The sequence below is a fragment of the Pseudophryne corroboree genome, chromosome 4, assembly GCF_028390025.1.
Source record: "Pseudophryne corroboree isolate aPseCor3 chromosome 4, aPseCor3.hap2, whole genome shotgun sequence".
Classification (NCBI taxonomy): Eukaryota; Metazoa; Chordata; class Amphibia; order Anura; family Myobatrachidae; genus Pseudophryne; species Pseudophryne corroboree.
Window position 1 is genome coordinate 197,019,663 of NC_086447.1, and position 26,137 is coordinate 197,045,799.

The window sequence follows — 26,137 nt, forward strand, 5'->3', positions numbered from 1 at the left end:
TGCTAAATTGCTATTCAGTAGCAAAAGCAAACACCCAACCATGCTAAACCCCAGGATTGAACAAGACACCCTTAGATCTTCAGTCTAATGTTGTCACAACTGAGCTATTTCGCCAAGCTCTACTAATAAGAAATTCTTTTATTGGGGCTAATAATAATGCAAACTGTAATAACATGAAATGATCTTGAAAACCAGAACCTGAACACGGCAGTTTCTGCTGCTAAATTGCTATTCTGTAACAAAAAAACAGCAACTAAATATGCCGAAACCCGAGATCGAACCAGGGACCTTTACATCTTCAGTCTAACGCTCTCCCAACTCAGATATTTCATCTTATTGTGAAAGATGTAAAGCCATATTTAGGGTTTTAGGTTGGGGAAAAAAAGAGCATTAAGTGTTCTTGATGAACAACACCTGATAATGAAAGATTCTGCTGGTAAATTGTATTCTGTAACAAAAATACAGCAACTAAACATGCCGTAACCTGGAATTGAAACAGGGACCTTTAAGATCTTCAGTCTAATGCTCTCCCAAATTAGTTATTGCGGGTAAGTCTGACATTTGGAAAGTCTTTTTTGGTGTTTAAGATAAGGCAATCTGAAAGAAAATCAAGTGTCCTAGAGGGCGAAACCTGAAAATGAAAGTTTCTGCTGCTAAATTTATTTTTGCTGAATTGCTACTCAGTAACAAACTGCAAACACCCAAACATGTGGAAACCCACGATCGTACTAGGGATTTTAATGTCTTCAGTCTATTGCTCTCACAACTGAGCTATTTTGGCAAGCTATACTGTTAAGAATGTCTTTTTTTAGGAGCTAAAGATTTTTCAAACTGAAATAACATAAAATGCTTTTCAAGATCAAAACCTGAACACAACAGTTTTTGCTGCTAAATTGCTATTCAGTAGCAAAAGCAAACACCCAACCATGCTAAACCCCAGGATTGAACAAGACACCCTTAGATCTTCAGTCTAATGTTGTCACAACTGAGCTATTTCGCCAAGCTCTACTAATAAGAAATTATTTTATTGGGGCTAATAATAATGCAAACTGTAATAATATGAAATGATCTTGAAGACCAGAACCTGAACACGGCAGTTTCTGCTGCTAAATTGCTATTCTGTAACAAAAAAAACAGCAACTAAATATGCCGAAACCCAGGACCTTTAGATCTTCAGTCTAATGCTCTCCCAACTGAGCTATTTCAGCTAATTGTGAAAGATGTGAAGTCGTATTTGGGGTTTTAGGTTGGGAAAAAAAAGAGCATCAAGTGTTCTTGAAGAGCAACACCTGATAATGAAAGATTCTGCTGGTAAATTGCTATTCTGTAACAAAAACACAGCAACTAAACATACCGAAACCCGGGACCGAACCAGGGACTTTTAGATCTTCAGTCTAATGCTCTCCCAACAGAAATATTGCGGCTATGTCTGTTAGTTGGATAGTCTTTTTTGGTGTTTAAGATAAGGCAAACTGAAAGAACATCAAGTGTCCTAGAGAGCGAAACCTGAAAATAAAAGTTTCTGATGCTAAATTTCTTTTCGCTGAATTGCTACTCAGAAACAAAATGCAAACACCAAAACATGTGAAAACCCACGAACGTACTAGGGACTTTAAGGTCTACAGTCTATTGCTCTCACAACTGAGCTATTTTGGCAAGCTATACTGATAAGAATGTCTTTTTTTGGAGCTAAAGATTTTGCAAACTGAAATAACATAAAATGCTTTTCAAGATCAAAACCTGAACACAACAGTTTTTGCTGCTAAATTGCTATTCAGTAGCAAAAGCAAAAACCCAACCATGCTAAACCCCAGGATTGAACAAGACACCCTTAGATCTTCAGTCTAATGTTCTCACAACTGAGCTATTTCGCCAAGCTCTACTAATAAGAAATTCTTTTATTGGGGCTAATGATAATGCAAACTGTAATAACATGAAATGTTCTTGAAGACCAGAACCTGAACACGGCAGTTTCTGCTGCTAAATTGCTATTCTGTAACAAAAAAACAGCAGCTAAATATGCAGAAACCCGGGATCGAACCAGGGACCTTGAGATCTTCAGTCTAATGCTCTCCCAACTAAGCTATTTCGGCTAATTGCGAACGATGTGAAGTCGTATTTGGGGTTTTAGGTTGGGAAAAAAAAAAAGAGCATCAAGTGTTCTTGAAGAGCAACACCTGATAATGAAATATTCTGCAGGTAAATTGCTATTCTGTAACAAAAATATAGCAACTAAACATGCCAAAACCCGGAATCGAACCAGGGACCTTTAGATCTTCAGTCTAATGCTCTCCCAACTGAGATATTGCGGCTATGTCTGATAGTTGGATAGTCTTTTTTGGTGTTTAAGATAAGGCAAACTGAAAGAACATCAAGTGTCCTAGAGGGCGAAACCTGAAAATAAAAGTTTCTGCTGCTAAATTTCTTTTTGCTGAATTGCTACTCAGAAACAAAATGCAAACACCCAAACATGTGGAAATCCACGAACGTACTAGGGACTTTAAGGTCTACAGTCTATTGCTCTCACAACTGAGCTATTTTGGCAAGCTATACTGATAAGAATGTCTTTTTTTGGAGCTAAAGATTTTGCAAACGGAAATAACATAAAATGCTTTTCAAGATCAAAACCTGAACACAACAGTTTTTGCTGCTAAATTGCTATTCAGTAGCAAAAGCAAAAACCCAACCATGCTAAATCCCAGGATTGAACAAGACACCCTTAGATCTTCAGTCTAATGTTCTCACAAACTGAGCTATTTTGCCAAGCTCTACTAATAAGAAATTATTTTATTGGGACTAATAATAATGCAAACTGTAATAACATGGAATGTTCTTGAAGACCAGAACCTGAACAAGGCAGTTTCTGCTGCTAAATTGCTATTCTGTAACAAAAAAACAGCAGATAAATATGCAGAAACCCGGGATCAAACCAGGGACCTTTAGATCTTCAGTCTAACGCTCTCCCAAATAAGCTATTTCGGCTAATTGCAAAAGATGTGAAGTCTTATTTGGGGTTTTAGGTTGGGGAAAAAAAGAGCATCAAGTGTTCTTGAAGAGCAACACCTGATAATGAAAGATTCTGCAGGTAAATTGCTATTCTGTTACAAAAATACAGTAACTAAACATGCCGAAACCAGGGACCTTTAGATCTTCAGTATAACGCTCTCCCAACTGAGCTATTTCGGCTAATTGTGAAAGATGTGAAGTCGTATTTGGGGTTTTAGGTTTGGAAAAATAGAGCATCAAGTGTTCTTGAAAAGCAACACCTTATAATGAAAGATTCTGCTGGTAAATAGCTATTCTGTAACAAAAATACAGCAACTAAACATGCCGAAACCCAGGATCGAACCAGGGACTTATAGATATTCAGTCTAATGCTCTCCCAAATGAGCTATTGCAGCTACATTTGACATTAGGAAAGTCTTTTTTGGTGTTTAAGATAAGGCAAACTGAAAGAACATCAAGCGTTCTATAGGGCGAAACCTGAAAATAAAAGTTTCTGCTGCTAAATTTCTTTTTGCTGAATTGCTACTCAGTAACAAAATGTAAACACCCAAACATGTGGAAACCCACGATCGTACTAGGGATTTTAAGGTCTTCAGTCTATTGCTCTCACAACTGAGCTATTTTGGCAAGCTATACTGATAAGAATGTCTTTTTTTGGAGCTAAAGATTTTGCAAACTGAAATAACATAAAATGTTTTTCAAGATCAAAAACTGAACACAACAGTTTTTGCTGCTAAATTGCTATTCAGTAGCAAAAGCAAACACCCAACCATGCTAAACCCCAGGATTGAACAAGACACCCTTAGATCTTCAGTCTAATGTTCTCACAACTGAGCTATTTTGCCAAACTCTGCTAATAAGAAATTCTTTTATTGGGGCTAATAATAATGCAAACTGTAATAACATGAAATGATCTTGAAGACCAGAACCTGAACACGGCAGTTTCTGCTGCTAAATTGCTATTCTGTAACAAAAAAACAGCAACTAAATATGCCAAAACCCAGGATCGAACCAGGGACCTTTAGATCTTCAGGCTAACGCTCTCCCAACTGAGCTATTTCGGCTAATTGTGAAAGATGTGAAGTCGTATTTGGGGTTTTAGGTTGGGAAAAATAGAGCATCAAGTGTTCTTGAAGAGCAACACCTTATAATGAAAGATTCTGCTGGTAAATTGCTATTCTGTAACAAATATACAGCAACTAAACATGCCAAAACCTGGGATTGAACCAGGGACCTTTAGATCTTCAGTCTAATGCTCTCCCAAATGAGCTATTGCGGGTATGTCTGACATTTGGAAAGTCTTTTTTGGTGTTTAAGATAAGGCAAACTGAAAGAACATCAAGTGTCCTGGAGGGCAAAACCTGAAAATGAAAGTTTCTGCTGCTAAATTTCTTTTTGCTGAATTGCTACTCAGTAACAAACTGCAAACACCCAAATATGTGGAAACCCACGATCGTACTAGGGATTTTAAGGTCTTCAGTCTATTGCTCTCACAACTGAGCTATTTTGGCAAGCTATACTGATAAGAATGTCTTTTTGTGGTGCTAAAGATTTTGCAAACTGAAATAACATAAAATGCTTTTCAAGATCAAAACCTGAACAGAACAATTTTTGCTGCTAAATTGCTATTCAGTAGCAAAAGCAAACACCCAACCATGCTAAACCCCAGGATTGAACTAGACACCCTTAGATCTTCAGTCTAATGTTGTCACAACTGAGCTATTTCGCCAAGATCTACTAATAAGAAATTCTTTTATTGGGGCTAATAATAATGCAAACTGTAATAACATGAAATGTTCTTGAAAACCAGAACCTGAGTACGGCAGTTTCTGCTGCTAAATTGCTATTCTGTAACAAAAAAACCAGCTACTAAATATGCCGAAACCAGGGATCGCACCAGGGACCTTTAGATCTTCAGTATAACGCTCTCCCAACTGAGCTATTTCGGCTAATTGTGAAAAATGTGAAGTCGTATTTGGGGTTTTAGGTTAGGAAAAAAAGAGCATCAAGTGTTCTTGAAAAACAACACCTGATAATGAAAGATTCTGCTGGTAAATTGCTATTCTGTAACAAAAATACAGCAACTAAACATGCCAAAACCTGGGATTGAACAAGGGACCTTTAGATCTTCAGTCTAATGCTCTCCCAAATGAGCTATTGCGGGTATGTCTGACATTTGGAAAGTCTTTTTTGGTGTTTAAGATAAGGCAAACTGAAAGAACATCAAGTGTCCTGGAGGGCAAAACCTGAAAATGAAAGTTTCTGCTGCTAAATTTCTTTTTGCTGAATTGCTACTCAGTAACAAACTGCAAACACCCAAATATGTGGAAACCCACGATCGTACTAGGGATTTTAAGGTCTTCAGTCTATTGCTCTCACAACTGAGCTATTTTGGCAAGCTATACTGATAAGAATGTCTTTTTTTAGGAGCTAAAAATTTTGCAAACTGAAATAACATAAAATGCTTTTCAAGATCAAAACCTGAACACAACAGTTTTTGCTGCTAAATTGCTATTCAGTAGCAAAAGCAAACACCCAACCATGCTAAACCCCAGGATTGAACAAGACACCCTTAGATCTTCAGTCTAATGTTGTCACAACTGAGCTATTTTGCCAAGCTCTACTAATAAGAAATTCTTTTATTGGGGCTAATAATAATGCAAACTGTAATAACATGAAATGTTCTTGAAAACCAGAACCTGAACATGGCAGTTTCTGCTGCTAAATTGCTATTCTGTAACAAAAAAAACAGCAACTAAATATTGCAAAACCTGGGATCGAACCAGGGACCTTTAAATCTTCAGTCTAACGCTCTCCCAACTGAGCTATTTCGGCTTATTGTGAAAGATGTGAAGTCGTATTTGGGGTTTTAGGTTAGGAAAAAAAGAGCATCAAGTGTTCTTGAAGCGCAACACCTTATAATGAAAGATTCTACTGGTAAATTGCTATTCTGTAACAAAAATACAGGAACTAAACATGCCGAAACCCGGGATCTAACCAGGGACTTATAGATCTTCAGTCTAATGCTCTCCCAAATGAGCTATTGCAGCTACGTCTGACATTTGGAAAGTCTTTTTTGGTGTTTAAGATAAGGCAAACTGAAAGAACATCAAGTGTCCTAGAGGGCGAAACCTGAAAATAAAAGTTTCTGCTGCTAAATTTCTTTTTGCTGAATTGCTACTCAGTAACAAACTGCAAACACCCAAACATGTGGAAACCCACGATTGTACTAGGGATTTTAAGGTCTTCAGTCTATTGCTCTCACAACTGAGCTATTTTGGCAAGCTATACTGATAAGAATGTCTGTTTTTAGGAGCTAAAGATTTTGCAAACTGAAATAACATAAAATGCTTTTCAAGATCAAAACCTGAACACAACAGTTTTTGCTGCTAAATTGCTATTCAGTAGCAAAAGCAAACACCCAACCATGCTAAACCCCAGGATTGAACAAGACACCCTTAGATCTTCAGTCTAATGTTCTCACAACTGAGCTATTTCGCCAAGCTCTACTAATAAGAAATTCTTTTATTGGGGCTAATAATAATGCAAACTGTAATAACATGAAATGATCTTGAAGACCAGAACCTGAACACGGCAGTTTCTGCTGCTAAATTGCTATTCTGTAACAAAAAAACAGCAACTAAATATGCCGAAACCCGGGATCGAACCAGGGACCTTTAGATCTTCAGTCTAACGCTCTCCCAACTGAGCTATTTCGGCTAATTGTGAAAGATGTAAAGTCGTATTTGGGGTTTTAGGTTGGGGAAAAATAGAGCATCAAGTGTTCTTGAAGAGCAACACCTTATAATGAAAGATTCTGCTGGTAAATTGCTATTCTGTAACAAAAATACAGCAACTAAACATGCCGAAACCTGGGATCAAACCAGGGACTTATAGAATTTCAGTCTAATGCTCTCCCAAATGAGCTATTGCAGCTACGTCTGACATTTGGAAAGTCTTTTTTGGTGTTTAAGATAAGGCAAACTGAAAGAACATCAAGTGTCCTAGAGGGCGAAACCTGAAAATAAAAGTTTCTGCTGCTAAATTTCTTTTTGCTGAATTGCTACTCAGTAACAAACTGCAAACACCCAAACATGTGGAAACCCACGATCGTACTAGGGATTTTAAGGTCTTCAGTCTATTGCTCTCACAACTGAGCTATTTTGGCAAGCTATACTGATAAGAATGTCTTTTTTTAGGAGCTAAAGATTTTGCAAACTGAAATAACATAAAATGCTTTTCAAGATCAAAACCTGAACACAACAGTTTTTGCTGCTAAATTGCTATTCAGTAGCAAATGCAAACACCCAACCATGCTAAACCCCAGGATTGAACAAGACACCCTTAGATCTTCAGTCTAATGTTCTCACAACTGAGCTATTTCGCCAAGCTCTACTAATAAGAAATGCTTTTATTGGGGCTAATAATAATGCAAACTGTAATAACATGAAATGATCTTGAAGACCAGAACCTGAACACGGCAGTTTCTGCTGCTGAATTGCTATTCTGTAACAAAAAAACAGCAACTAAATATGCCGAAACCCGGGATCGAACCAGGGACCTTTAGATCTTCAGTCTAACGCTCTCCCAACTGAGCTATTTCGGCTAATTGTGAAAGATGTGAAGTCGTATTTGGGGTTTTAGGTTAGGAAAAAAAGAGCATCAAGTGTTCTTGAAGCGCAACACCTTATAATGAAAGATTCTACTGGTAAATTGCTATTCTGTAACAAAAATACAGCAACTAAACATGCCGAAACCCGGGATCTAACCAGGGACTTATAGATCTTCAGTCTAATGCTCACCCAAATGAGCTATTGCAGCTACGTCTGACATTTGGAAAGTCTTTTTTGGTGTTTAAGATAAGGCAAACTGAAAGAACATCAAGTGTCCTAGAGGGCGAAACCTGAAAATAAAAGTTTCTGCTGCTAAATTTCTTTTTGCTGAATTGCTACTCAGTAACAAACTGCAAACACCCAAACATGTGGAAACCCACGATTGTACTAGGGATTTTAAGGTCTTCAGTCTATTGCTCTCACAACTGAGCTATTTTGGCAAGCTATACTGATAAGAATGTCTGTTTTTAGGAGCTAAAGATTTTGCAAACTGAAATAACATAAAATGCTTTTCAAGATCAAAACCTGAACACAACAATTTTTGCTGCTAAATTGCTATTCAGTAGCAAAAGCAAACACCCAACCATGCTAAACCCCAGGATTGAACAAGACACCCATAGATCTTCAGTCTAATTTTCTCACAACTGAGCTATTTCGCCAAGCTCTACTAATAAGAAATTCTTTTATTGGGGCTAATAATAATGCAAACTGTAATAACATGAAATGATCTTGAAGACCAGAACCTGAACACGGCAGTTTCTGCTGCTAAATTGCTATTCTGTAACAAAAAAACAGCAACTAAATATGCCGAAACCCAGGATCGAACCAGGGACCTTTAGATCTTCAGTCTAACGCTCTCCCAACTGAGCTATTTCGGCTAATTGTGAAAGATGTAAAGTCGTATTTGGGGTTTTAGGTTGGGGAAAAATAGAGCATCAAGTGTTCTTGAAGAGCAACACCTTATAATGAAAGATTCTGCTGGTAAATTGCTATTCTGTAACAAAAATACAGCAACTAAACATGCCGAAACCTGGGATCAAACCAGGGACTTATAGAATTTCAGTCTAATGCTCTCCCAAATGAGCTATTGCAGCTACGTCTGACATTTGAAAAGTCTTTTTTGGTGTTTAAGATAAGGCAAACTGAAAGAACATCAAGTGTCCTAGAGGGCGAAACCTGAAAATAAAAGTTTCTGCTGCTAAATTTCTTTTTGCTGAATTGCTACTCAGTAACAAACTGCAAACACCCAAACATGTGGAAACCCACGATCGTACTAGGGATTTTAAGGTCTTCAGTCTATTGCTCTCACAACTGAGCTATTTTGGCAAGCTATACTGATAAAAATGTCTTTTTTTAGGAGCTAAAGATTTTGCAAACTGAAATAACATAAAATGCTTTTCAAGATCAAAACCTGAACACAACAGTTTTTGCTGCTAAATTGCTATTCAGTAGCAAATGCAAACACCCAACCATGCTAAACCCCAGGATTGAACAAGACACTCTTAGATCTTCAGTCTAATGTTGTCACAACTGAGCTATTTTGCCAAGCTCTACTAATAAGAAATTCTTTTATTGGGGCTAATAATAATGCAAACTGTAATAACATGAAATGTTCTTGAAAACCAGAACCTGAACATGGCAGTTTCTGCTGCTAAATTGCTATTCTGTAACAAAAAAATACAGCAACTAAATATGCCAAAACCCGGGATCGAACCAGGGACCTTTAAATCTTCAGTCTAACGCTCTCCCAACTGAGCTATTTCGGCTAATTGTGAAAGATGTGAAGTCGTATTTGGGGTTTTAGGTTAGGAAAAAAAGAGCATCAAGTGTTCTTGAAGCGCAACACCTTATAATGAAAGATTCTACTGGTAAATTGCTATTCTGTAACAAAAATACAGCAACTAAACATGCCGAAACCCGGGATCTAACCAGGGACTTATAGATCTTCAGTCTAATGCTCTCCCAAATGAGCTATTGCAGCTACGTCTGACATTTGGAAAGTCTTTTTTGGTGTTTAAGATAAGGCAAACTGAAAGAACATCAAGTGTCCTAGAGGGCGAAACCTGAAAATAAAAGTTTCTGCTGCTAAATTTCTTTTTGCTGAATTGCTACTCAGTAACAAACTGCAAACACCCAAACATGTGGAAACCCACGATTGTACTAGGGATTTTAAGGTCTTCAGTCTATTGCTCTCACAACTGAGCTATTTTGGCAAGCTATACTGATAAGAATGTCTGTTTTTAGGAGCTAAAGATTTTGCAAACTGAAATAACATAAAATGCTTTTCAAGATCAAAACCTGAACACAACAGTTTTTGCTGCTAAATTGCTATTCAGTAGCAAAAGCAAACACCCAACCATGCTAAACCCCAGGAATGAACAAGACACCCTTAGATCTTCAGTCTAATGTTGACACAACTAAGCTATTTCGCCAAGCTCTACTAATAAGAAATTCTTAAATTGGGGCTAATAATAATGCAAACTGTAATAACATGAAATGTTCTTGAAAACCAGAACCTGAACACTGCAGTTTATGCTGCTAAATTGCTATTCTGTAACAAAAAAACAGCAACTAAATATGCCAAAACCCGGGATCGAACCAGGGACCTTTAGATCTTCAGTCTACCGCTCTCCCAACTGAGCTATTTCGGCTAATTGTGAAAGATGTCAAGCCGAATTTAGGGTTTTAGGTTGGGGAAAAAAAGAGCATTAAGTGTTCTTGATGAACAACACCTGATAATGAAAGATTCTGCTGGTAAATTGCTATTCTGTAACAAAAATACAGCAACTAAACATGCCAAAACCTGGGATCGAACCAGGGACCTTTAGATCTTCAGTCTAATGCTCTCACAAAAGAGATATTGCGGGTAAGTCTGACATTTGGAAAGTCTTTTTTGGTGTTTAAGATAAGGCAAACTGAAAGAACATCAAGTGTCCTAGAGGGCGAAACCTGAAAATGAAAGTTTATGCTGCTAAATTTCTTTTTGCTGAATTGCTACTCAGTAACAAACTGCAAACACCCAAACATGTGGAAACCCACGATCGTACTAGGGATTTTAAGGTCTTCAGTCTATTGCTCTCACAACTGAGCTATTTTGGCAAGCTATACTGATAAGAATGTCTTTTTTTAGGAGCTAAAGATTTTGCAAACTGAAATAACATAAAATGCTTTTCAAGATCAAAACCTGAACACAACAGTTTTTGCTGCTAAATTGCTATTCAGTAGCAAAAGCAAACACCCAACCATGCTAAACCCCAGGATTGAACAAGAAACTCTTAGATCTTCAGTCTAATGTTGTCACAACTGAGCTATTTTGCCAAGCTCTACTAATAAGAAATTCTTTTATTGGGGCTAATAATAATGCAAACTGTAATAACATGAAATGTTCTTGAAAACCAGAACCTGAACATGGCAGTTTCTGCTGCTAAATTGCTATTCTGTAACAAAAAAACCAGCAACTAAATATGCCGAAACCCGGGATCGAACCAGGGACTTTTAGATCTTCAGTCTAACGCTCTCCCAACTGAGCTATTTCGGCTAATTGTGAAAGATGTGAAGTCGTATTTGGGGTTTAAGGTTAGGAAAAAAAGAGCATCAAGTGTTCTTGAAGCGCAACACCTTATAATTAAAGATTCTACAGGTAAACTGCTATTCTGTAACAAAAATACAGCAACTAAACATGTCGAAACCCGGGATCTAACAAGGGACTTATAGATCTTCAGTCTAATGCTCTCCCAAATGAGCTATTGCAGCTACGTCTGACTTTTGGAAAGTCTTTTTTGGTGTTTAAGATAAGGCAAACTGAAAGAACATCAAGTGTCCTAGAGGGCGAAACCTGAAAATGAAAGTTTCTGCTGCTAAATTTCTTTTTGCTGAATTGCTACTCAGTAACAAACTGCAAACACCCAAACATGTGGAAACCCACGATCGTACTAGGGATTTTAAGGTCTTCAGTCTATTGCTCTCACAACTGAGCTATTTTGGCAAGCTATACTGATAAGAATGTCTTTTTTTAGGAGCTAAAGATTTTGCAAACTGAAATAACATAAAATGCTTTTCAAGATCAAAACCTGAACACAACAGTTTTTGCTGCTAAATTGCTATTCAGTAGCAAAAGCAAACACCCAACCATGCTAAACCCCAGGATTGAACAAGACACCCTTAGATCTTCAGTCTAATGTTCTCACAACTGAGCTATTTCGCCAAGCTCTACTAATAAGAAATTCTTTTATTGGGGCTAATAATAATGCAAACTGTAATAACATGAAATGATCTTGAAGACCAGAACCTGAACACGGCAGTTTCTGCTGCTAAATTGCTATTCTGTAACAAAAAAACAGCAACTAAATATGCCAAAACCCGGGATCGAACCAGGGACCTTTAGATCTTCAGTCTAACGCTCTCCCAACTGAGCTATTTCGGCTAATTGTGAAAGATGTAAAGTCGTATTTGGGGTTTTAGGTTGGGGAAAAATAGAGCATCAAGTGTTCTTGAAGAGCAACACCTTATAATGAAAGATTCTGCTGGTAAATTGCTATTCTGTAACAAAAATACAGCAACTAAACATGCCGAAACCTGGGATCAAACCAGGTACTTATAGAATTTCAGTCTAATGCTCTCCCAAATGAGCTATTGCAGCTACGTCTGACATTTGGAAAGTCTTTTTTGGTGTTTAAGATAAGGCAAACTGAAAGAACATCAAGTGTCCTAGAGGGCGAAACCTGAAAATAAAAGTTTCTGCTGCTAAATTTCTTTTTGCTGAATTGCTACTCAGTAACAAACTGCAAACACCCAAACATGTGGAAACCCACGATCGTACTAGGGATTTTAAGGTCTTCAGTCTATTGCTCTCACAACTGAGCTATTTTGGCAAGCTATACTGATAAGAATGTCTTTTTTTAGGAGCTAAAGATTTTGCAAACTGAAATAACATAAAATGCTTTTCAAGATCAAAACCTGAACACAACAGTTTTTGCTGCTAAATTGCTATTCAGTAGCAAATGCAAACACCCAACCATGCTAAACCCCAGGATTGAACAAGACACTCTTAGATCTTCAGTCTAATGTTGTCACAACTGAGCTATTTTGCCAAGCTCTACTAATAAGAAATTCTTTTATTGGGGCTAATAATAATGCAAACTGTAATAACATGAAATGTTCTTGAAAACCAGAACCTGAACATGGCAGTTTCTGCTGCTAAATTGCTATTCTGTAACAAAAAAAACAGCAACTAAATATGCCGAAACCCAGGATCGAACCAGGGACTTTTAGATCTTCAGTCTAACGCTCTCCCAACTGAGCTATTTCGGCTAATTGTGAAAGATGTGAAGTCGTATTTGGGGTTTAAGGTTAGGAAAAAAAGAGCATCAAGTGTTCTTGAAGCGCAACACCTTATAATTAAAGATTCTACAGGTAAACTGCTATTCTGTAACAAAAATACAGCAACTAAACATGTCGAAACCCGGGATCTAACAAGGGACTTATAGATCTTCAGTCTAATGCTCTCCCAAATGAGCTATTGCAGCTACGTCTGACTTTTGGAAAGTCTTTTTTGGTGTTTAAGATAAGGCAAACTGAAAGAACATCAAGTGTCCTAGAGGGCGAAACCTGAAAATAAAAGTTTCTGCTGCTAAATTTCTTTTTGCTGAATTGCTACTCAGTAACAAAATGCAAACACCCAAACATGTGGAAACCCACGATCGTACTAGGGATTTTAAGGTCTTCAGTCTATTGCTCTCACAACTGAGCTATTTTGGCAAGCTATACTGATAAGAATGTCTTTTTTTAGGAGCTAAAGATTTTGCAAACTGAAATAACATAAAATGCTTTTCAAGATCAAAACCTGAACACAACAGTTTTTGCTGCTAAATTGCTATTCAGTAGCAAAAGCAAACACCCAACCATGCTAAACCCCAGGATTGAACAAGACACCCTTAGATCTTCAGTCTAATTTTCTCACAACTGAGCTATTTCGCCAAGCTCTACTAATAAGAAATTCTTTTATTGGGGCTAATAATAATGCAAACTGTAATAACATGAAATGATCTTGAAGACCAGAACCTGAACACGGCAGTTTCTGCTGCTAAATTGCTATTCTGTAACAAAAAAACAGCAACTAAATATGCCGAAACCCGGGATCGAACCAGAGACCTTTAGATCTTCAGTCTAACGCTCTCCCAACTGAGCTATTTCGGCTAATTGTGAAAGATGTAAAGTCGTATTTGGGGTTTTAGGTTGGGGAAAAATAGAGCATCAAGTGTTCTTGAAGAGCAACACCTTATAATGAAAGATTCTGCTGGTAAATTGCTATTCTGTAACAAAAATACAGCAACTAAACATGCCGAAACCTGGGATCAAACCAGGGACTTATAGAATTTCAGTCTAATGCTCTCCCAAATGAGCTATTGCAGCTACGTCTGACATTTGGAAAGTCTTTTTTGGTGTTTAAGATAAGGCAAACTGAAAGAACATCAAGTGTCCTAGAGGGCGAAACCTGAAAATAAAAGTTTCTGCTGCTAAATTTCTTTTTGCTGAATTGCTACTCAGTAACAAACTGCAAACACCCAAACATGTGGAAACCCACGATTGTACTAGGGATTTTAAGGTCTTCAGTCTATTGCTCTCACAACTGAGCTATTTTGGCAAGCTATACTGATAAGAATGTCTGTTTTTAGGAGCTAAAGATTTTGCAAACTGAAATAACATAAAATGCTTTTCAAGATCAAAACCTGAACACAACAGTTTTTGCTGCTAAATTGCTATTCAGTAGCAAAAGCAAACACCCAACCATGCTAAACCCCAGGATTGAACAAGACACCCTTAGATCTTCAGTCTAATTTTCTCACAACTGAGCTATTTCGCCAAGCTCTACTAATAAGAAATTCTTTTATTGGGGCTAATAATAATGCAAACTGTAATAACATGAAATGATCTTGAAGACCAGAACCTGAACACGGCAGTTTCTGCTGCTAAATTGCTATTCTGTAACAAAAAAACATCAACTAAATATGCCGAAACCCAGGATCGAACCAGGGACCTTTAGATCTTCAGTCTAACGCTCTCCCAACTGAGCTATTTTGGCTAATTGTGAAAGATGTAAAGTCGTATTTGGGGTTTTAGGTTGGGGAAAAATAGAGCATCAAGTGTTCTTGAAGAGCAACACCTTATAATGAAAGATTCTGCTGGTAAATTGCTATTCTGTAACAAAAATACAGCAACTAAACATGCCGAAACCTGGGATCAAACCAGGGACTTATAGAATTTCAGTCTAATGCTCTCCCAAATGAGCTATTGCAGCTACGTCTGACATTTGAAAAGTCTTTTTTGGTGTTTAAGATAAGGCAAACTGAAAGAACATCAAGTGTCCTAGAGGGCGAAACCTGAAAATAAAAGTTTCTGCTGCTAAATTTCTTTTTGCTGAATTGCTACTCAGTAACAAACTGCAAACACCCAAACATGTGGAAACCCACGATCGTACTAGGGATTTTAAGGTCTTCAGTCTATTGCTCTCACAACTGAGCTATTTTGGCAAGCTTTACTGATAAAAATGTCTTTTTTTAGGAGCTAAAGATTTTGCAAACTGAAATAACATAAAATGCTTTTCAAGATCAAAACCTGAACACAACAGTTTTTGCTGCTAAATTGCTATTCAGTAGCAAATGCAAACACCCAACCATGCTAAACCCCAGGATTGAACAAGACACTCTTAGATCTTCAGTCTAATGTTGTCACAACTGAGCTATTTTGCCAAGCTCTACTAATAAGAAATTCTTTTATTGGGGCTAATAATAATGCAAACTGTAATAACATGAAATGTTCTTGAAAACCAGAACCTGAACATGGCAGTTTCTGCTGCTAAATTGCTATTCTGTAACAAAAAAATACAGCAACTAAATATGCCAAAACCCAGGATCGAACCAGGGACCTTTAAATCTTCAGTCTAACGCTCTCCCAACTGAGCTATTTCGGCTAATTGTGAAAGATGTGAAGTCGAATTTGGGGTTTTAGGTTAGGAAAAAAAGAGCATCAAGTGTTCTTGAAGCGCAACACCTTATAATGAAAGATTCTACTGGTAAATTGCTATTCTGTAACAAAAATACAGCAACTAAACATGCCGAAACCCGGGATCTAACCAGGGACTTATAGATCTTCAGTCTAATGCTCTCCCAAATGAGCTATTGCAGCTACGTCTGACATTTGGAAAGTCTTTTTTGGTGTTTAAGATAAGGCAAACTGAAAGAACATCAAGTGTCCTAGAGGGCGAAACCTGAAAATAAAAGTTTCTGCTGCTAAATTTCTTTTTGCTGAATTGCTACTCAGTAACAAACTGCAAACACCCAAACATGTGGAAACCCACGATTGTACTAGGGATTTTAAGGTCTTCAGTCTATTGCTCTCACAACTGAGCTATTTTGGCAAGCTATACTGATAAGAATGTCTGTTTTTAGGAGCTAAAGATTTTGCAAACTGAAATAACATAAAATGCTTTTCAAGATCAAAACCTGAACACAACAGTTTTTGCTGCTAAATTGCTATTCAGTAGCAAAAGCAAACACCCAACCATGCTAAACCCCAGGAATGAACAAGACACCCTTAGATCTTCAGTCTAATGTTGTCACAACTAAGCTATTTCGCCAAGCTCTACTAATAAGAAATTCTTTTATTGGGGCTAATAATAATGCAAACTGTAATAACATGAAATGTTCTTGAAAACCAGAACCTGAACACTGCAGTTTATGCTGCTAAATTGCTATTCTGTAACAAAAAAACAGCAACTAAATATGCCAAAACCCGGGATCGAACCAGGGACCTTTAGATCTTCAGTCTACCGCTCTCCCAACTGAGCTATTTCGGCTAATTGTGAAAGATGTCAAGCCGAATTTAGGGTTTTAGGTTGGGGAAAAAAAGAGCATTAAGTGTTCTTGATGAACAACACCTGATAATGAAAGATTCTGCTGGTAAATTGCTATTCTGTAACAAAAATACAGCAACTAAACATGCCAAAACCTGGGATCGAACCAGGGACCTTTAGATCTTCAGTCTAATGCTCTCACAAAAGAGATATTGCGGGTAAGTCTGACATTTGGAAAGTCTTTTTTGGTGTTTAAGATAAGGCAAACTGAAAGAACATCAAGTGTCCTAGAGGGCGAAACCTGAAAATGAAAGTTTATGCTGCTAAATTTCTTTTTGCTGAATTGCTACTCAGTAACAAACTGCAAACACCCAAACATGTGGAAACCCACGATCGTACTAGGGATTTTAAGGTCTTCAGTCTATTGCTCTCACAACTGAGCTATTTTGGCAAGCTATACTGATAAGAATGTCTTTTTTTAGGAGCTAAAGATTTTGCAAACTGAAATAACATAAAATGCTTTTCAAGATCAAAACCTGAACACAACAGTTTTTGCTGCTAAATTGCTATTCAGTAGCAAAAGCAAACACCCAACCATGCTAAACCCCAGGATTGAACAAGAAACTCTTAGATCTTCAGTCTAATGTTGTCACAACTGAGCTATTTTGCCAAGCTCTACTAATAAGAAATTCTTTTATTGGGGCTAATAATAATGCAAACTGTAATAACATGAAATGTTCTTGAAAACCAGAACCTGAACATGGCAGTTTCTGCTGCTAAATTGCTATTCTGTAACAAAAAAAACAGCAACTAAATATGCCGAAACCCAGGATCGAACCAGGGACTTTTAGATCTTCAGTCTAACGCTCTCCCAACTGAGCTATTTCGGCTAATTGTGAAAGATGTGAAGTCGTATTTGGGGTTTAAGGTTAGGAAAAAAAGAGCATCAAGTGTTCTTGAAGCGCAACACCTTATAATTAAAGATTCTACAGGTAAACTGCTATTCTGTAACAAAAATACAGCAACTAAACATGTCGAAACCCGGGATCTAACAAGGGACTTATAGATCTTCAGTCTAATGCTCTCCCAAATGAGCTATTGCAGCTACGTCTGACTTTTGGAAAGTCTTTTTTGGTGTTTAAGATAAGGCAAACTGAAAGAACATCAAGTGTCCTAGAGGGCGAAACCTGAAAATAAAAGTTTCTGCTGCTAAATTTCTTTTTGCTGAATTGCTACTCAGTAACAAAATGCAAACACCCAAACATGTGGAAACCCACGATCGTACTAGGGATTTTAAGGTCTTCAGTCTATTGCTCTCACAACTGAGCTATTTTGGCAAGCTATACTGATAAGAATGTCTTTTTTTAGGAGCTAAAGATTTTGCAAACTGAAATAACATAAAATGCTTTTCAAGATCAAAACCTGAACACAACAGTTTTTGCTGCTAAATTGCTATTCAGTAGCAAAAGCAAACACCCAACCATGCTAAACCCCAGGATTGAACAAGACACCCTTAGATCTTCAGTCTAATTTTCTCACAACTGAGCTATTTCGCCAAGCTCTACTAATAAGAAATTCTTTTATTGGGGCTAATAATAATGCAAACTGTAATAACATGAAATGATCTTGAAGACCAGAACCTGAACACGGCAGTTTCTGCTGCTAAATTGCTATTCTGTAACAAAAAAACATCAACTAAATATGCCGAAACCCAGGATCGAACCAGGGACCTTTAGATCTTCAGTCTAACGCTCTCCCAACTGAGCTATTTTGGCTAATTGTGAAAGATGTAAAGTCGTATTTGGGGTTTTAGGTTGGGGAAAAATAGAGCATCAAGTGTTCTTGAAGAGCAACACCTTATAATGAAAGATTCTGCTGGTAAATTGCTATTCTGTAACAAAAATACAGCAACTAAACATGCCGAAACCTGGGATCAAACCAGGGACTTATAGAATTTCAGTCTAATGCTCTCCCAAATGAGCTATTGCAGCTACGTCTGACATTTGAAAAGTCTTTTTTGGTGTTTAAGATAAGGCAAACTGAAAGAACATCAAGTGTCCTAGAGGGCGAAACCTGAAAATAAAAGTTTCTGCTGCTAAATTTCTTTTTGCTGAATTGCTACTCAGTAACAAACTGCAAACACCCAAACATGTGGAAACCCACGATCGTACTAGGGATTTTAAGGTCTTCAGTCTATTGCTCTCACAACTGAGCTATTTTGGCAAGCTTTACTGATAAAAATGTCTTTTTTTAGGAGCTAAAGATTTTGCAAACTGAAATAACATAAAATGCTTTTCAAGATCAAAACCTGAACACAACAGTTTTTGCTGCTAAATTGCTATTCAGTAGCAAATGCAAACACCCAACCATGCTAAACCCCAGGATTGAACAAGACACTCTTAGATCTTCAGTCTAATGTTGTCACAACTGAGCTATTTTGCCAAGCTCTACTAATAAGAAATTCTTTTATTGGGGCTAATAATAATGCAAACTGTAATAACATGAAATGTTCTTGAAAACCAGAACCTGAACATGGCAGTTTCTGCTGCTAAATTGCTATTCTGTAACAAAAAAATACAGCAACTAAATATGCCAAAACCCAGGATCGAACCAGGGACCTTTAAATCTTCAGTCTAACGCTCTCCCAACTGAGCTACTTCGGCTAATTGTGAAAGATGTGAAGTCGTATTTGGGGTTTTAGGTTAGGAAAAAAAGAGCATCAAGTGTTCTTGAAGCGCAACACCTTATAATGAAAGATTCTACTGGTAAATTGCTATTCTGTAACAAAAATACAGCAACTAAACATGCCGAAACCCGGGATCTAACCAGGGACTTATAGATCTTCAGTCTAATGCTCTCCCAAATGAGCTATTGCAGCTACGTCTGACATTTGGAAAGTCTTTTTTGGTGTTTAAGATAAGGCAAACTGAAAGAACATCAAGTGTCCTAGAGGGCGAAACCTGAAAATAAAAGTTTCTGCTGCTAAATTTCTTTTTGCTGAATTGCTACTCAGTAACAAACTGCAAACACCCAAACATGTGGAAACCCACGATTGTACTAGGGATTTTAAGGTCTTCAGTCTATTGCTCTCACAACTGAGCTATTTTGGCAAGCTATACTGATAAGAATGTCTGTTTTTAGGAGCTAAAGATTTTGCAAACTGAAATAACATAAAATGCTTTTCAAGATCAAAACCTGAACACAACAGTTTTTGCTGCTAAATTGCTATTCAGTAGCAAAAGCAAACACCCAACCATGCTAAACCCCAGGAATGAACAAGACACCCTTAGATCTTCAGTCTAATGTTGTCACAACTAAGCTATTTCGCCAAGCTCTACTAATAAGAAATTCTTAAATTGGGGCTAATAATAATGCAAACTGTAATAACATGAAATGTTCTTGAAAACCAGAACCTGAACACTGCAGTTTATGCTGCTAAATTGCTATTCTGTAACAAAAAAACAGCAACTAAATATGCCAAAACCCGGGATCGAACCAGGGACCTTTAGATCTTCAGTCTACCGCTCTCCCAACTGAGCTATTTCGGCTAATTGTGAAAGATGTCAAGCCGAATTTAGGGTTTTAGGTTGGGGAAAAAAAGAGCATTAAGTGTTCTTGATGAACAACACCTGATAATGAAAGATTCTGCTGGTAAATTGCTATTCTGTAACAAAAATACAGCAACTAAACATGCCAAAACCTGGGATCGAACCAGGGACCTTTAGATCTTCAGTCTAATGCTCTCACAAAAGAGATATTGCGGGTAAGTCTGACATTTGGAAAGTCTTTTTTGGTGTTTAAGATAAGGCAAACTGAAAGAACATCAAGTGTCCTAGAGGGCGAAACCTGAAAATGAAAGTTTATGCTGCTAAATTTATTTTTGCTGAATTGCTACTCAGTAACAAACTGCAAACACCCAAACATGTGGAAACCCACGATCGTACTAGGGATTTTAAGGTCTTCAGTCTATTGCTCTCACAACTGAGCTATTTTGGCAAGCTATACTGATAAGAATGTCTTTTTTTAGGAGCTAAAGATTTTGCAAACTGAAATAACATAAAATGCTTTTCAAGATCAAAACCTGAACACAACAGTTTTTGCTGCTAAATTGCTATTCAGTAGCAAAAGCAAACACCCAACCATGCTAAACCCCAGGATTGAACAAGAAACTCTTAGATCTTCAGTCTAATGTTGTCACAACTGAGCTATTTTGCCAAGCTCTACTAATAAGAAATTCTTTTATTGGGGCTAATAATAATGCAAACTGTAATAACATGAAATGTTCTTGAAAACCAGAACCTGAACATGGCAGTTTCTGCTGCTAAATTGCTATTCTGTAACAAAAAAAACAGCAACTAAATATGCCGAAACCCAGGATCGAACCAGGGACTTTTAGATCTTCAGTCTAACGCTCTCCCAACTGAGCTATTTCGGCTAATTGTGAAAGATGTGAAGTCGTATTTGGGGTTTAAGGTTAGGAAAAAAAGAGCATCAAGTGTTCTTGAAGCGCAACACCTTATAATTAAAGATTCTACAGGTAAACTGCTATTCTGTAACAAAAATACAGCAACTAAACATGTCGAAACCCGGGATCTAACAAGGGACTTATAGATCTTCAGTCTAATGCTCTCCCAAATGAGCTATTGCAGCTACGTCTGACTTTTGGAAAGTCTTTTTTGGTGTTTAAGATAAGGCAAACTGAAAGAACATCAAGTGTCCTAGAGGGCGAAACCTGAAAATAAAAGTTTCTGCTGCTAAATTTCTTTTTGCTGAATTGCTACTCAGTAACAAAATGCAAACACCCAAACATGTGGAAACCCACGATCGTACTAGGGATTTTAAGGTCTTCAGTCTATTGCTCTCACAACTGAGCTATTTTGGCAAGCTATACTGATAAGAATGTCTTTTTTTAGGAGCTAAAGATTTTGCAAACTGAAATAACATAAAATGCTTTTCAAGATCAAAACCTGAACACAACAGTTTTTGCTGCTAAATTGCTATTCAGTAGCAAATGCAAACACCCAACCATGCTAAACCCCAGGATTGAACAAGACACCCTTAGATCTTCAGTCTAATGTTCTCACAACTGAGCTATTTTGCCAAGCTCTACTAATAAGAAATTATTTTATTGGGGCTAATAATAATGCAAACTGTAATAACATGAAATGATCTTGAAGACCAGAACCTGAACACGGCAGTTTCTGCTGCTAAATTGCTATTCTGTAACAAAAAAACAGCAACTAAATATGCCGAATCTCGGGATCGAACCAGGGACCTTTAGATCTTCAGTCTAACGCTCTCCCAACTGAGCTATTTCGGCTAATTGTGAAAAATGTGATGTCGTATTTGGGGTTTTAGGTTGGGAAAAATAGAGCATCAAATGTTCTTGAAGAGCAACACCTTATAATGAAAGATTCTGCTGGTAAATTGCTATTCTGTAACAAATATACAGCAACTAAACATGCCGAAACCCGGGATCGAACCAGGGACTTATAGATCTTCAGTCTAATGCTCTCCCAAATGAGCTATTGCAGCTACGTCTGACATTTGGAAAGTCTTTTTTGGTGTTTAAGATAAGGCAAACTGAAAGAACATCAAGTGTCCTAGAGGGCGAAACCTGAAAATGAAAGTTTCTGCTGCTAAATTTCTTTTTGCTGAATTGCTACTCAGTAACAAACTGCAAACACCCAAACATGTGGAAACCCACGATCGTACTAGGGATTTTAAGGTCTTCAGTCTATTGCTCTCACAACTGAGCTATTTTGGCAAGCTATACTGATAAGAATGTCTTTTTTTAGGAGCTAAAGATTTTGCAAACTGAAATAACATAAAATGCTTTTCAAGATCAAAACCTGAACACAACAGTTTTTGCTGCTAAATTGCTATTCAGTAGCAAAAGCAAACACCCAACCATGCTAAACCCCAGGATTGAACAAGACACCCTTAGATCTTCAGTCTAATGTTCTCACAACTGAGCTATTTCGCCAAGCTCTACTAATAAGAAATTCTTTTATTGGGGCTAATAATAATGCAAACTGTAATAACATGAAATGATCTTGAAGACCAGAACCTGAACACGGCAGTTTCTGCTGCTAAATTGCTATTCTGTAACAAAAAAACAGCAACTAAATATGCCGAAACCCGGGATCGAACCAGGGACCTTTAGATCTTCAGTCTAACGCTCTCCCAACTGAGCTATTTCGGCTAATTGTGAAAGATGTGAAGTCGTATTTGGGGTTTTAGGTTGGGGAAAAATAGAGCATCAAGTGTTCTTGAAGAGCAACACCTTATAATGAAAGATTCTGCTGGTAAATTGCTATTCTGTAACAAAAATACAGCAACTAAACATGCCGAAACCTGGGATCAAACCAGGGACTTATAGAATTTCAGTCTAATGCTCTCCCAAATGAGCTATTGCAGCTACGTCTGACATTTGGAAAGTCTTTTTTGGTGTTTAAGATAAGGCAAACTGAAAGAACATCAAGTGTCCTAGAGGGCGAAACCTGAAAATAAAAGTTTCTGCTGCTAAATTTCTTTTTGCTGAATTGCTACTCAGTAACAAACTGCAAACACCCAAACATGTGGAAACCCACGATCGTACTAGGGATTTTAAGGTCTTCAGTCTATTGCTCTCACAACTGAGCTATTTTGGCAAGCTATACTGATAAGAATGTCTTTTTTTAGGAGCTAAAGATTTTGCAAACTGAAATAACATAAAATGCTTTTCAAGATCAAAACCTGAACACAACAGTTTTTGCTGCTAAATTGCTATTCAGTAGCAAATGCAAACACCCAACCATGCTAAACCCCAGGATTGAACAAGACACTCTTAGATCTTCAGTCTAATGTTGTCACAACTGAGCTATTTTGCCAAGCTCTACTAATAAGAAATTATTTTATTGGGGCTAATAATAATGCAAACTGTAATAACATGAAATGTTCTTGAAAACCAGAACCTGAACATGGCAGTTTCTGCTGCTAAATTGCTATTCTGTAACAAAAAAAACAGCAACTAAATATTGCAAAACCTGGGATCGAACCAGGGACCTTTAAATCTTCAGTCTAACGCTCTCCCAACTGAGCTATTTCGGCTTATTGTGAAAGATGTGAAGTCGTATTTGGGGTTTTAGGTTAGGAAAAAAAGAGCATCAAGTGTTCTTGAAGCGCAACACCTTATAATGAAAGATTCTACTGGTAAATTGCTATTCTGTAACAAAAATACAGGAACTAAACATGCCGAAACCCGGGATCTAACCAGGGACTTATAGATCTTCAGTCTAATGCTCTCCCAAATGAGCTATTGCAGCTACGTCTGACATTTGGAAAGTCTTTTTTGGTGTTTAAGATAAGGCAAACTGAAAGAACATCAAGTGTCCTAGAGGGCGAAACCTGAAAATAAAAGTTTCTGCTGCTAAATTTCTTTTTGCTGAATTGCTACTCAGTAACAAACTGCAAACACCCAAACATGTGGAAACCCACGATTGTACTAGGGATTTTAAGGTCTTCAGTCTATTGCTCTCACAACTGAGCTATTTTGGCAAGCTATACTGATAAGAATGTCTGTTTTTAGGAGCTAAAGATTTTGCAAACTGAAATAACATAAAATGCTTTTCAAGATCAAAACCTGAACACAACAGTTTTTGCTGCTAAATTGCTATTCAGTAGCAAAAGCAAACACCCAACCATGCTAAACCCCAGGATTGAACAAGACACCCTTAGATCTTCAGTCTAATGTTCTCACAACTGAGCTATTTCGCCAAGCTCTACTAATAAGAAATTCTTTTATTGGGGCTAATAATAATGCAAACTGTAATAATATGAAATGTTATTGAAGACCAGAACCTGAGTACGGCAGTTTCTGCTGCTAAATTGCTATTCTGTAACAAAAAAAAACAGCAACTAACTATGCCAAAACAACGGATCGAACCAAGGACCTTTAGATCTTCAGTATAACGCTCTCCCAACTGAGCTATTTCGGCTAATTGTGAAAGATGTGATGTCGTATTTGGGGTTTTAGGTTGGGAAAAATAGAGCATCAAGTGTTCTTGAAGAGCAACACCTTATAATGAAAGATTCTGCTGGTAAATTGCTATTCTGTAACAAATATACAGCAACTAAACATGCCGAAACCCAGGATCGAACAAGGGACTTATAGATCTTCAGTTTAATGCTCTCCCAAATGAGCTATTGCAGCTACGTCTGACATTTGGAAAGTCTTTTTTTGGTGTTTAAGATAAGGCAAACTGAAAGAACATCAAGTGTCCTAGAGGGCGAAACCTGAAAATAAAAGTTTCTGCTGCTAAATTTCTTTTTGCTGAATTGCTACTCAGTAACAAACTGCAAACACCCAAACATGTGGAAACCCACGATCGTACTAGGGATTTTAAGGTCTTCAGTCTATTGCTCTCACAACTGAGCTATTTTGGCAAGCTATACTGATAAGAATGTCTTTTTTTAGGAGCTAAAGATTTTGCAAACTGAAATAACATAAAATGCTTTTCAAGATCAAAACCTGAACACAACAGTTTTTGCTGCTAAATTGCTATTCAGTAGCAAATGCAAACACCCAACCATGCTAAACCCCAGGATTGAACAAGACACCCTTAGATCTTCAGTCTAATGTTCTCACAACTGAGCTATTTCGCCAAGCTCTACTAATAAGAAATGCTTTTATTGGGGCTAATAATAATGCAAACTGTAATAACATGAAATGATCTTGAAGACCAGAACCTGAACACGGCAGTTTCTGCTGCTAAATTGCTATTCTGTAACAAAAAAACAGCAACTAAATATGCCGAAACCCGGGATCGAACCAGGGACCTTTAGATCTTCAGTCTAACGCTCTCCCAACTGAGCTATTTCGGCTAATTGTGAAAGATGTGAAGTCGTATTTGGGGTTTTAGGTTAGGAAAAAAAGAGCATCAAGTGTTCTTGAAGCGCAACACCTTATAATGAAAGATTCTACTGGTAAATTGCTATTCTGTAACAAAAATACAGCAACTAAACATGCCGAAACCCGGGATCTAACCAGGGACTTATAGATCTTCAGTCTAATGCTCACCCAAATGAGCTATTGCAGCTACGTCTGACATTTGGAAAGTCTTTTTTGGTGTTTAAGATAAGGCAAACTGAAAGAACATCAAGTGTCCTAGAGGGCGAAACCTGAAAATAAAAGTTTCTGCTGCTAAATTTCTTTTTGCTGAATTGCTACTCAGTAACAAACTGCAAACACCCAAACATGTGGAAACCCACGATTGTACTAGGGATTTTAAGGTCTTCAGTCTATTGCTCTCACAACTGAGCTATTTTGGCAAGCTATACTGATAAGAATGTCTGTTTTTAGGAGCTAAAGATTTTGCAAACTGAAATAACATAAAATGCTTTTCAAGATCAAAACCTGAACACAACAGTTTTTGCTGCTAAATTGCTATTCAGTAGCAAAAGCAAACACCCAACCATGCTAAACCCCAGGATTGAACAAGACACCCTTAGATCTTCAGTCTAATTTTCTCACAACTGAGCTATTTCGCCAAGCTCTACTAATAAGAAATTCTTTTATTGGGGCTAATAATAATGCAAACTGTAATAACATGAAATGATCTTGAAGACCAGAACCTGAACACGGCAGTTTCTGCTGCTAAATTGCTATTCTGTAACAAAAAAACAG

The 26,137-nt window shown here is 37.4% G+C and overlaps 29 non-coding genes across 29 annotated transcripts; all 29 read right to left on the reverse strand.

Moving 5' to 3' along the window:
* Positions 1–2,020: 2,020 nt before the first annotated feature.
* TRNAF-GAA (transfer RNA phenylalanine (anticodon GAA)) lies at positions 2,021–2,093 on the reverse strand. Its single transcript has one exon. It is a non-coding gene; the product is annotated as a tRNA-Phe (tRNA).
* Positions 2,094–2,239: 146 nt separating this feature from the next.
* Positions 2,240–2,312, reverse strand: TRNAF-GAA (transfer RNA phenylalanine (anticodon GAA)). Its single transcript has one exon. It is a non-coding gene; the product is annotated as a tRNA-Phe (tRNA).
* Positions 2,313–2,909: 597 nt separating this feature from the next.
* TRNAF-GAA (transfer RNA phenylalanine (anticodon GAA)) lies at positions 2,910–2,982 on the reverse strand. The gene has a single exon. It is a non-coding gene; the product is annotated as a tRNA-Phe (tRNA).
* Positions 2,983–3,997: 1,015 nt separating this feature from the next.
* Positions 3,998–4,070, reverse strand: TRNAF-GAA (transfer RNA phenylalanine (anticodon GAA)). The gene has a single exon. It is a non-coding gene; the product is annotated as a tRNA-Phe (tRNA).
* Positions 4,071–4,212: 142 nt separating this feature from the next.
* On the reverse strand, positions 4,213–4,285 carry TRNAF-GAA (transfer RNA phenylalanine (anticodon GAA)). The gene has a single exon. It is a non-coding gene; the product is annotated as a tRNA-Phe (tRNA).
* Positions 4,286–4,882: 597 nt separating this feature from the next.
* On the reverse strand, positions 4,883–4,955 carry TRNAF-GAA (transfer RNA phenylalanine (anticodon GAA)). Its single transcript has one exon. It is a non-coding gene; the product is annotated as a tRNA-Phe (tRNA).
* Positions 4,956–5,768: 813 nt separating this feature from the next.
* TRNAF-GAA (transfer RNA phenylalanine (anticodon GAA)) lies at positions 5,769–5,842 on the reverse strand. The gene has a single exon. It is a non-coding gene; the product is annotated as a tRNA-Phe (tRNA).
* An 811-nt stretch (positions 5,843–6,653) lies between these two features.
* Positions 6,654–6,726, reverse strand: TRNAF-GAA (transfer RNA phenylalanine (anticodon GAA)). Its single transcript has one exon. It is a non-coding gene; the product is annotated as a tRNA-Phe (tRNA).
* Positions 6,727–7,539: 813 nt separating this feature from the next.
* On the reverse strand, positions 7,540–7,612 carry TRNAF-GAA (transfer RNA phenylalanine (anticodon GAA)). The gene has a single exon. It is a non-coding gene; the product is annotated as a tRNA-Phe (tRNA).
* An 812-nt stretch (positions 7,613–8,424) lies between these two features.
* Positions 8,425–8,497, reverse strand: TRNAF-GAA (transfer RNA phenylalanine (anticodon GAA)). Its single transcript has one exon. It is a non-coding gene; the product is annotated as a tRNA-Phe (tRNA).
* An 815-nt stretch (positions 8,498–9,312) lies between these two features.
* TRNAF-GAA (transfer RNA phenylalanine (anticodon GAA)) lies at positions 9,313–9,385 on the reverse strand. The gene has a single exon. It is a non-coding gene; the product is annotated as a tRNA-Phe (tRNA).
* Positions 9,386–10,197: 812 nt separating this feature from the next.
* On the reverse strand, positions 10,198–10,270 carry TRNAF-GAA (transfer RNA phenylalanine (anticodon GAA)). Its single transcript has one exon. It is a non-coding gene; the product is annotated as a tRNA-Phe (tRNA).
* An 814-nt stretch (positions 10,271–11,084) lies between these two features.
* On the reverse strand, positions 11,085–11,157 carry TRNAF-GAA (transfer RNA phenylalanine (anticodon GAA)). The gene has a single exon. It is a non-coding gene; the product is annotated as a tRNA-Phe (tRNA).
* An 812-nt stretch (positions 11,158–11,969) lies between these two features.
* On the reverse strand, positions 11,970–12,042 carry TRNAF-GAA (transfer RNA phenylalanine (anticodon GAA)). The gene has a single exon. It is a non-coding gene; the product is annotated as a tRNA-Phe (tRNA).
* Positions 12,043–12,856: 814 nt separating this feature from the next.
* TRNAF-GAA (transfer RNA phenylalanine (anticodon GAA)) lies at positions 12,857–12,929 on the reverse strand. Its single transcript has one exon. It is a non-coding gene; the product is annotated as a tRNA-Phe (tRNA).
* Positions 12,930–13,741: 812 nt separating this feature from the next.
* TRNAF-GAA (transfer RNA phenylalanine (anticodon GAA)) lies at positions 13,742–13,814 on the reverse strand. The gene has a single exon. It is a non-coding gene; the product is annotated as a tRNA-Phe (tRNA).
* An 813-nt stretch (positions 13,815–14,627) lies between these two features.
* On the reverse strand, positions 14,628–14,700 carry TRNAF-GAA (transfer RNA phenylalanine (anticodon GAA)). The gene has a single exon. It is a non-coding gene; the product is annotated as a tRNA-Phe (tRNA).
* Positions 14,701–15,515: 815 nt separating this feature from the next.
* On the reverse strand, positions 15,516–15,588 carry TRNAF-GAA (transfer RNA phenylalanine (anticodon GAA)). Its single transcript has one exon. It is a non-coding gene; the product is annotated as a tRNA-Phe (tRNA).
* Positions 15,589–16,400: 812 nt separating this feature from the next.
* Positions 16,401–16,473, reverse strand: TRNAF-GAA (transfer RNA phenylalanine (anticodon GAA)). Its single transcript has one exon. It is a non-coding gene; the product is annotated as a tRNA-Phe (tRNA).
* Positions 16,474–17,287: 814 nt separating this feature from the next.
* Positions 17,288–17,360, reverse strand: TRNAF-GAA (transfer RNA phenylalanine (anticodon GAA)). The gene has a single exon. It is a non-coding gene; the product is annotated as a tRNA-Phe (tRNA).
* An 812-nt stretch (positions 17,361–18,172) lies between these two features.
* Positions 18,173–18,245, reverse strand: TRNAF-GAA (transfer RNA phenylalanine (anticodon GAA)). The gene has a single exon. It is a non-coding gene; the product is annotated as a tRNA-Phe (tRNA).
* An 815-nt stretch (positions 18,246–19,060) lies between these two features.
* TRNAF-GAA (transfer RNA phenylalanine (anticodon GAA)) lies at positions 19,061–19,133 on the reverse strand. The gene has a single exon. It is a non-coding gene; the product is annotated as a tRNA-Phe (tRNA).
* An 812-nt stretch (positions 19,134–19,945) lies between these two features.
* On the reverse strand, positions 19,946–20,018 carry TRNAF-GAA (transfer RNA phenylalanine (anticodon GAA)). The gene has a single exon. It is a non-coding gene; the product is annotated as a tRNA-Phe (tRNA).
* An 814-nt stretch (positions 20,019–20,832) lies between these two features.
* On the reverse strand, positions 20,833–20,905 carry TRNAF-GAA (transfer RNA phenylalanine (anticodon GAA)). The gene has a single exon. It is a non-coding gene; the product is annotated as a tRNA-Phe (tRNA).
* Positions 20,906–21,717: 812 nt separating this feature from the next.
* TRNAF-GAA (transfer RNA phenylalanine (anticodon GAA)) lies at positions 21,718–21,790 on the reverse strand. The gene has a single exon. It is a non-coding gene; the product is annotated as a tRNA-Phe (tRNA).
* Positions 21,791–21,932: 142 nt separating this feature from the next.
* TRNAF-GAA (transfer RNA phenylalanine (anticodon GAA)) lies at positions 21,933–22,005 on the reverse strand. The gene has a single exon. It is a non-coding gene; the product is annotated as a tRNA-Phe (tRNA).
* Positions 22,006–22,602: 597 nt separating this feature from the next.
* On the reverse strand, positions 22,603–22,675 carry TRNAF-GAA (transfer RNA phenylalanine (anticodon GAA)). Its single transcript has one exon. It is a non-coding gene; the product is annotated as a tRNA-Phe (tRNA).
* Positions 22,676–23,489: 814 nt separating this feature from the next.
* TRNAF-GAA (transfer RNA phenylalanine (anticodon GAA)) lies at positions 23,490–23,563 on the reverse strand. Its single transcript has one exon. It is a non-coding gene; the product is annotated as a tRNA-Phe (tRNA).
* Positions 23,564–25,262: 1,699 nt separating this feature from the next.
* TRNAF-GAA (transfer RNA phenylalanine (anticodon GAA)) lies at positions 25,263–25,335 on the reverse strand. The gene has a single exon. It is a non-coding gene; the product is annotated as a tRNA-Phe (tRNA).
* Positions 25,336–26,137: the final 802 nt, after the last annotated feature.